A 7,023-nucleotide genomic window follows, 5' to 3' on the forward strand; every position below is an offset into this window, starting at 1 on the left:
TAACACTAATTCTGGACAATTTAAATAAAAAATTTTATATATTAATCCTTACAAAACTATAAATACGTGTAAATCAAACTCACCAATCTGCCGTTGAAGTTAAGGTTTTGAGAACCTGAAAATAAAAATAAAAATTTGTCATTTAAAAGATTAATAAAAAACAAACAATAATAAATAATATTGACACTTGATTTCCATATTATTTTTTAATGATACATCAGGAATAATTCGTAGTTTTATCAAGTCTTAGTAGTTTATTAGTAGTTTGTTTTTGACTGAAGCATAGGAGTCTCTCCAGTATCCTAAATAACTGGCCGCATAGTCGATTAAGCTCTTATCTTTCTAAGTCGGATATGTGGATTCGATGAAGTCTTAAGTATAGTATGAAGTTAACCAATAATTATGAAAGCATTTAATACTTACTTTTTGTGTTAGTATAATGCGTTCTTATAAAGAGGGACAAAATAGTTTTCTGAAAGGAACTATCTAAGAACCTTTAGAAACTTCTTTAACCTAAAGCGATTCAAATCTCTAAAAATTTAAACTAAAAAAAATCTTCCTCTAATATTCACATTATTCCACACTAATAAACTAATAATTTATGTATTCAATTACGAATTCATACATTGAGTAAACAATTAAACTAATCAGTTAATTGGATCAGAGAAATAATTGATTAGATTTCCATTACCGAGTTACAAATTATCTTACAATTCCAGTCGTAAGCTATCACTGTCTCTAGATGTACAAATCCAAGAGCATTTGTAATCAATGCAAATTGAATTATTTAGTCATGCGTATAATGAACTATTAACAACAGGTGACCCGAATCTTCTCAAACTCACCATTATGAAAAATAATTTTTTTACAATATATTGTTTCATCTTTATTTAACTGAAAGTTCATTCAAATGTTTTGTTTTTTTCTAAAACATCAATAGTTCAAAAACAATTTTTTTCGTTTCTTGCACCTTTGTGTCAATTTATTGCGTAATAAAAAAAAATATTTTAAAGACAAGTTACTAATCTAAAATTTTTGTGAGAATATCTCTAGGATTTACTATAAAAAAACTCCAATATTTTCCAGGAGAATCATTAACCTTCCAGTATCTTTCTTCGACAAAATCAAAACTCTAGTTGTTGAAAAACATATATTTCATAGCGTCTCAAGGATATTTATTGAATAACTTAAATTTGTTTTGAAAAGCCCAATCTTCTAAAAGCATTAAGCGCCATCTGTTTTTTTTTTTAAATATCTTTAAAACAAGTGCAATCTCATCATGCATAGAGCTTTCTTTTTTCTCCTGCACCCGAAGGTGATAAAGCTTGGTCCAGAGATCCCTGGGATGAATATAAATATTAGTGCTAATGTGTATTTATTTTATTTTCGCTTGAATTTAATTTTCTTTTATTGAATATACATTATTTAATCAGTTTTTTATTTCGATAATATTTTTATTTAGGCATATTATATTTGTAATTCTTTTTTACTCTTATTTATTTCATAATTTTGTTACGATTTTCTTTTTTTCTTTTTTCTGTATATATTGTGTGAATGAATACTTTGAACTCGAATACTTATAGACCTTAATTGTATCAAATTGTACGATTCCCTAAGCATCATAGATTATCTGCGTGGAAATTAGCTCTGAGGATATCTGATACTATACATTTTTATTTTATTTATTCGCTTTTTATTTTAACTTATTTATTCATTTATTTTAATTTTTTTATATATTTATTATGAACTTATTTATTTTTTTTCTATTTTTCTACTTCTGTGGCTATTTTATTTCTATTTATGGATAATTTAATTTAAATTGCATTAAACGTGGGTTGCAGATCACTGAAGAAGGGTAGAATAGATAGAATAGCGAAGATAGGGCTGAGAAAGGTAAAGGATCAATAAGTCCAATGTAATATAATTTTGTTTGAGAAGAAGAAAGTAGACACAAATATATATAAAATAAAAGAGAATTGTTAAAAAAAAATTAAATATATAATATTTAGGTTATAGCTAATTATTGTATGAAAAAAGAAGTAGAATACAATTTTTTTGCATCTTTGTTAAAATATGTTAGTGATTATAGTACAAGAGCCTAAGAGGAGGAAAAAGGCAGTTATCTCACCCCAATTTTCGATTACTTTAATAAAAACTATGTATGTAAACAAATTTCATTCGGAGCTCTATATCTTAAAAAGTAAGAACAATACAAGAAAATCTAACAGAACGTCATTTAAAGAAAAGTAAATTTGCTAAAATATGAGCCCTAATAGAGTTATTTACGTTAAGTAGTTTTCGAGATATAGCTTTTTAAAAAGCAACAATTCATAAAAATGTTGTATTAGACGTGCTGAAAGATTAGTAGTTAGTGAATTTATTTTGAAAAATTTATATCTCCAAAACCATTTGACGTACAGATGTCTATTAGCACTCAAATTAAAGCTAGTTTAATGATCTATAAAATATTTTATGTTGTTTATCTTCGTAGGAGTAATAGTTTACATGAAATTTGCTAAAATAAATTGATTTACAGTTGTTCGGACAAATTTTCATTTGCCAAATTTATATTCATATGTGAATATCATAAAAACTACTATGATAAGTTTCATAAACTACTTTATAGAAAGTTAAATTCCCTTTATTTTGAGTCTAGGCAGACATATGTGCGGCTTACTGATCTAGGGATATATTTTTTCAAAAATCCAACATTTTATACGAACATATAGAAATTAACATTTTGTGAGTTTATTTTGTCAAATATCATAAAAACTACTACTCCCACAAAGATAAACATAATTAACTATTTTGTAATAAATTTAACTAGCTTTAATTTGAGCGCTGGCAGACATCTGTTCGTCCAATGGTTTCTGAAATGAAGTTTTTCATAAATCAAACTTATTGTTCGAACACCTATAAATCAATCTATTTTACCAAATTTCATGAAAACTACTATTCCCACGAAGGTAGTCATAAACTTCTTTATAGTCCATTAAACTAGCTTTAATTTGAGTGCTAATAGACATCTGTACGTCACATAGTTCCTGAGATATAGATTTCTCAAAATAAATTAACTAACTACTAATCTTTCAATAGATTTTTATGAAATTTTGCTTTTTAAAAAGCTATATCTCGAGAACTATTGGACCTAAATAGCTCTTCTAGAGCTAATATTTTAGCAAATTTACTCTTTTTTAATAATTTTCTCTTAGATATTCTAGTGTTGTTGGTAGTTTTTAAGATATAGAGCTCTGAATGAACAATTAATGTTTCTGAAACAGGAGCCATTCCCCCCCCCTACCTATACTTGCCAGACTCATCAATTTTGACTAGTAATTATACATAGTTTTCATTAAAGTACTCAAAAATTGGGGTGAGATAACTGCCTTTTTTTCTTCTCGGCTCTTGTACTATTATATATCCAATCATGGATTGATAAGTATGGTGTTGTGTTTTAGCTGCCCGAAAGCAGTATTGCTGAATAATGGATTTACCTCTCTCTCTATCTCTAATAAAACACCATTTAAATTAAAAAAAGAAAATGTAATGAATTCTGTATAATTTAATCATAACATAAGATGAGCAATTCTATCTAGGTCGCCCATCTTGTTGTAATTTGAAGTGGTACTAATGTTTTCTCATTTTAATCAATCTACATATGTCAATAAATGAGGGCGATGAAGTCAAGTTGATGTGACTTTCAACAATATTAAAGGCAAAAAATACAATCTAGAAGGATTAATTTGTTGAGAGATGAATTTAAATAATTCACCACCTTGTGGACTGTTAAAAAGTAGTTTATGAACACCAAAACAAATGTATGTATTAACATAAATAATGATGTTTTAAGATAAAATTTAGACGATTTTACTTCATATTCACCAATTATCTAATCTTACATAGTGTCCACTATACATGTTCAACCATCTCCATAATCTCTACAATGTTTGGAATTTTGATCTGATTTTCGCTAGAACATAACATTGGCGTATAGATTAACTTTTTATAGTATAGGTAATTTTCAAACCTTCAATTCTTCTCCAGAGTCCTAATTCTGAAATTTTTAATGAGATACATGATTTTTTTTAACACTTTCTGTTAGCATTTGGAATTTTTAGGGTAGTAAGTATTATGTATTTTTATGATCTATCGTCTCCTGAAAACGTAACAATTGTTTACGGTTTGCGTACTAACAGAGCGGGCTATCTAACACAAAAAAGAAAAGTACGAAACGAAAAGAATTAAATTTTTTTCCTGAATGTAAAAAACGTAAAATGCAAATAAAATTGTTCTATTCTTAGAAGATGAATATTTTTCGTTAGCCTGCATGAAACACAAATCTTCCTTGATCGTCAGGAAACAATTTTCATTTTTATATAAATCATATAAATTTTCATTATGACTCATATATTGGATAGACTTAAAATTGTATTATCTATCCCCCCTAGCATTGCTATATCGTTGAAGAGTTTCATAACGCTCAATGAAAGAAGGCAATAGTCATAAACTAAACGCCTTATAGGATATCACTTAAATCCTAAAAAAGTTTATATCCTGGAGTGTAAAATATTTCAATCCTATATAAAAAAAGTCAAATAAAAATATTATTTTTAAATCCTGATAAATCTTTTAAAGGAATAAATCAATAAAGATTATGTTCAATAGATATTATTTATTATTCTATTTATCCATGCGTTAACATTAGATAAAATATTCAGTCAATGATTCAGGGAAATCAAAAATATAAATGATGAGTTTTCTATCAAAACTTTATTTATCCTTTAAATAATTTTTTGGAAAATTATTATCTAAAAATTAATGTGTGAGCATTTCATGTGAATAAGTTAAAATTTTTTGAAAATGTTGATTTATTACATCTTCTTGAAAAGGGAAATATTAATAAACTGAATAAGTTTTAGCTGTAGATTTTTTTTATTAATAAAAAAAAATCCTTTAATTTTGAGAACTGGATAAATAAATTTTTGTTAGGAAACTCATCAATTTATTTGTGTGACAGAAATATAAGGGCGCGTGTGTATTACGAAAATTATTTACTGTGTTGTAATTTCAAAGTGCATGAATGGAAATCTGAAGTTCAAATTTTGTTTTTAATTTTTTGGTTTTTGGACCGGTCGATTTGTGTTTAAATTTATTTATTCCCTTAACTTAATTATTTATTAAATTATTTCTTTTAACTTATTTATTCATTGAAGTTTTTCTTTTAACTATTCTTTTGTTCTAAATCTATATATTTAAACTAATCTACTGCGGTGACTATTATATTTTTGGTTTGACTATACATTGCTGTTTAATGATAAATTCGTTTAATGGATAGAACATGGGTAGCGAATCACTGGAAATGAGAATAAAATTGTCAATTGAATGAAATAAAATTGTCAAATGTAATGAAATTGTTAAATTAAAAAAAAAATTAAAATGTTTGTATTTAGTGTGTATACGAGTATTGATTGTAAAAGGAAAAGGTAGGGACCAAAAATTGTCGTTATATCATGTGAATATATGTATTGTATATATATGTCCGATCATGGACTGATTGCTATGCTGTTTATTGTTGTAATCTAATGTATTTGTGCAGCATGGCTAAATAAAGCATTTTTCTCTCTCTCCCTCAAAGAGAGATAAAATAAACCATTAAGGGGGGGGGGGGAGAATCTGGTGGTTGAGCGTGATTACGAATGATTCACCTCCTTGTAATACAGTTGTTCAAGAAACAGTACACACTTACATACGTACTGAACCCCTGACACTTCATAGGCTGTAGTGGTCGCGATTTTAATATTCATAAGAAAAGGAAAACAATTTATATATAAAATGGATAATAAGTATATGCACGTTTATCGACTTATATGATTAATGCACATCATACGAAGATCATATTTCATATTCAAAGCAATGGAGCCCATATAATAGAACTAGCATTCTAATATTGAGTCTAGCGAATCCAATTTTCCGGCTTTGGATTTCAATTTAAAGTTTATTCTTGGACCTTTACTCATATTCATAACTTTATTTCATGTGGAACTCCAATAAAAGTTTGAGTCAGTTAGAGGGCTTTCTACTAGTCGTATTCACTGAGGATTAATTTAATGAAACCATACTTTCTCATAATTACCGCCAGCGCAGTGAATCTGTCTAATATGAATTAATAAAACTACTTTTCATGAACAATATAAATCGCAGATGTGACAGTCTCACCCGTAAAGGTTTGATAGTCAAGCACATTGGGAGGGTATGGAAACCCACTTTTATAATAAAGAAAATTTCAATTATTATTAACACAAACTTCAATGATACACTTATTCTAAATTTTTTATTTTTAAAAAAATCAACGTTTCGGCCCTTAGGTCATTTCCAAGGAGATGACCTTAAACATTGTAATTAATATAATTCATTAAATTGTCTTTTTTTGGCGGCTAATTGATCAAGTCTACAAAACTATTCTTCAAAAATTGTTTTGATACTTTTGACAACAAAAAGACAATTTAATGAATAATGAAAGTTCTATGGTTAAGGTTCTCTTCTTGAAAATTGCCTAAGGGCAGACACGTTGGAATATTTAAAATAAAAAGTTGAGAGTAAAAGTGGGTCATTGAAGTTTGTGTTAATAATAACATAAACCACAGTCAAACAATCAAAATATTAAATCAGTAATCTGAAAAATTAAATTTTTTCCTATGTTTTTGCCAATAACTCCAAAATGGTACATCCTAGCGAAACATAAACAAAACAAGTAAACAGTATTAAATGTATAATCCTATTATTAATTTGGTGTTATGTCGTAAAGCAGTTACCGGCAAAAAAAAAGTTTTTAAAGAGTCCAAACTTAAAATGAAACTACATTTCGAGCAGTCTTCAAACAGTTATTAAAAACCTAATTAGTTTAATAAAGTAACGAATAACTTTTTTTTGCTTTCACTTACCGATACATGAAATACATAGTAAGGGGAAGTATTGCTATTGTGAAAAATTTCGAATTCGAATTTTCGACGGCAATATACGTTT

The sequence above is a fragment of the Halyomorpha halys genome, unplaced genomic scaffold (genome assembly GCF_000696795.3).
Source record: "Halyomorpha halys isolate HHAL.00 unplaced genomic scaffold, Hhal_1.1 Scaffold293.1, whole genome shotgun sequence".
In the NCBI taxonomy this organism is placed as follows: Eukaryota; Metazoa; Arthropoda; class Insecta; order Hemiptera; family Pentatomidae; genus Halyomorpha; species Halyomorpha halys.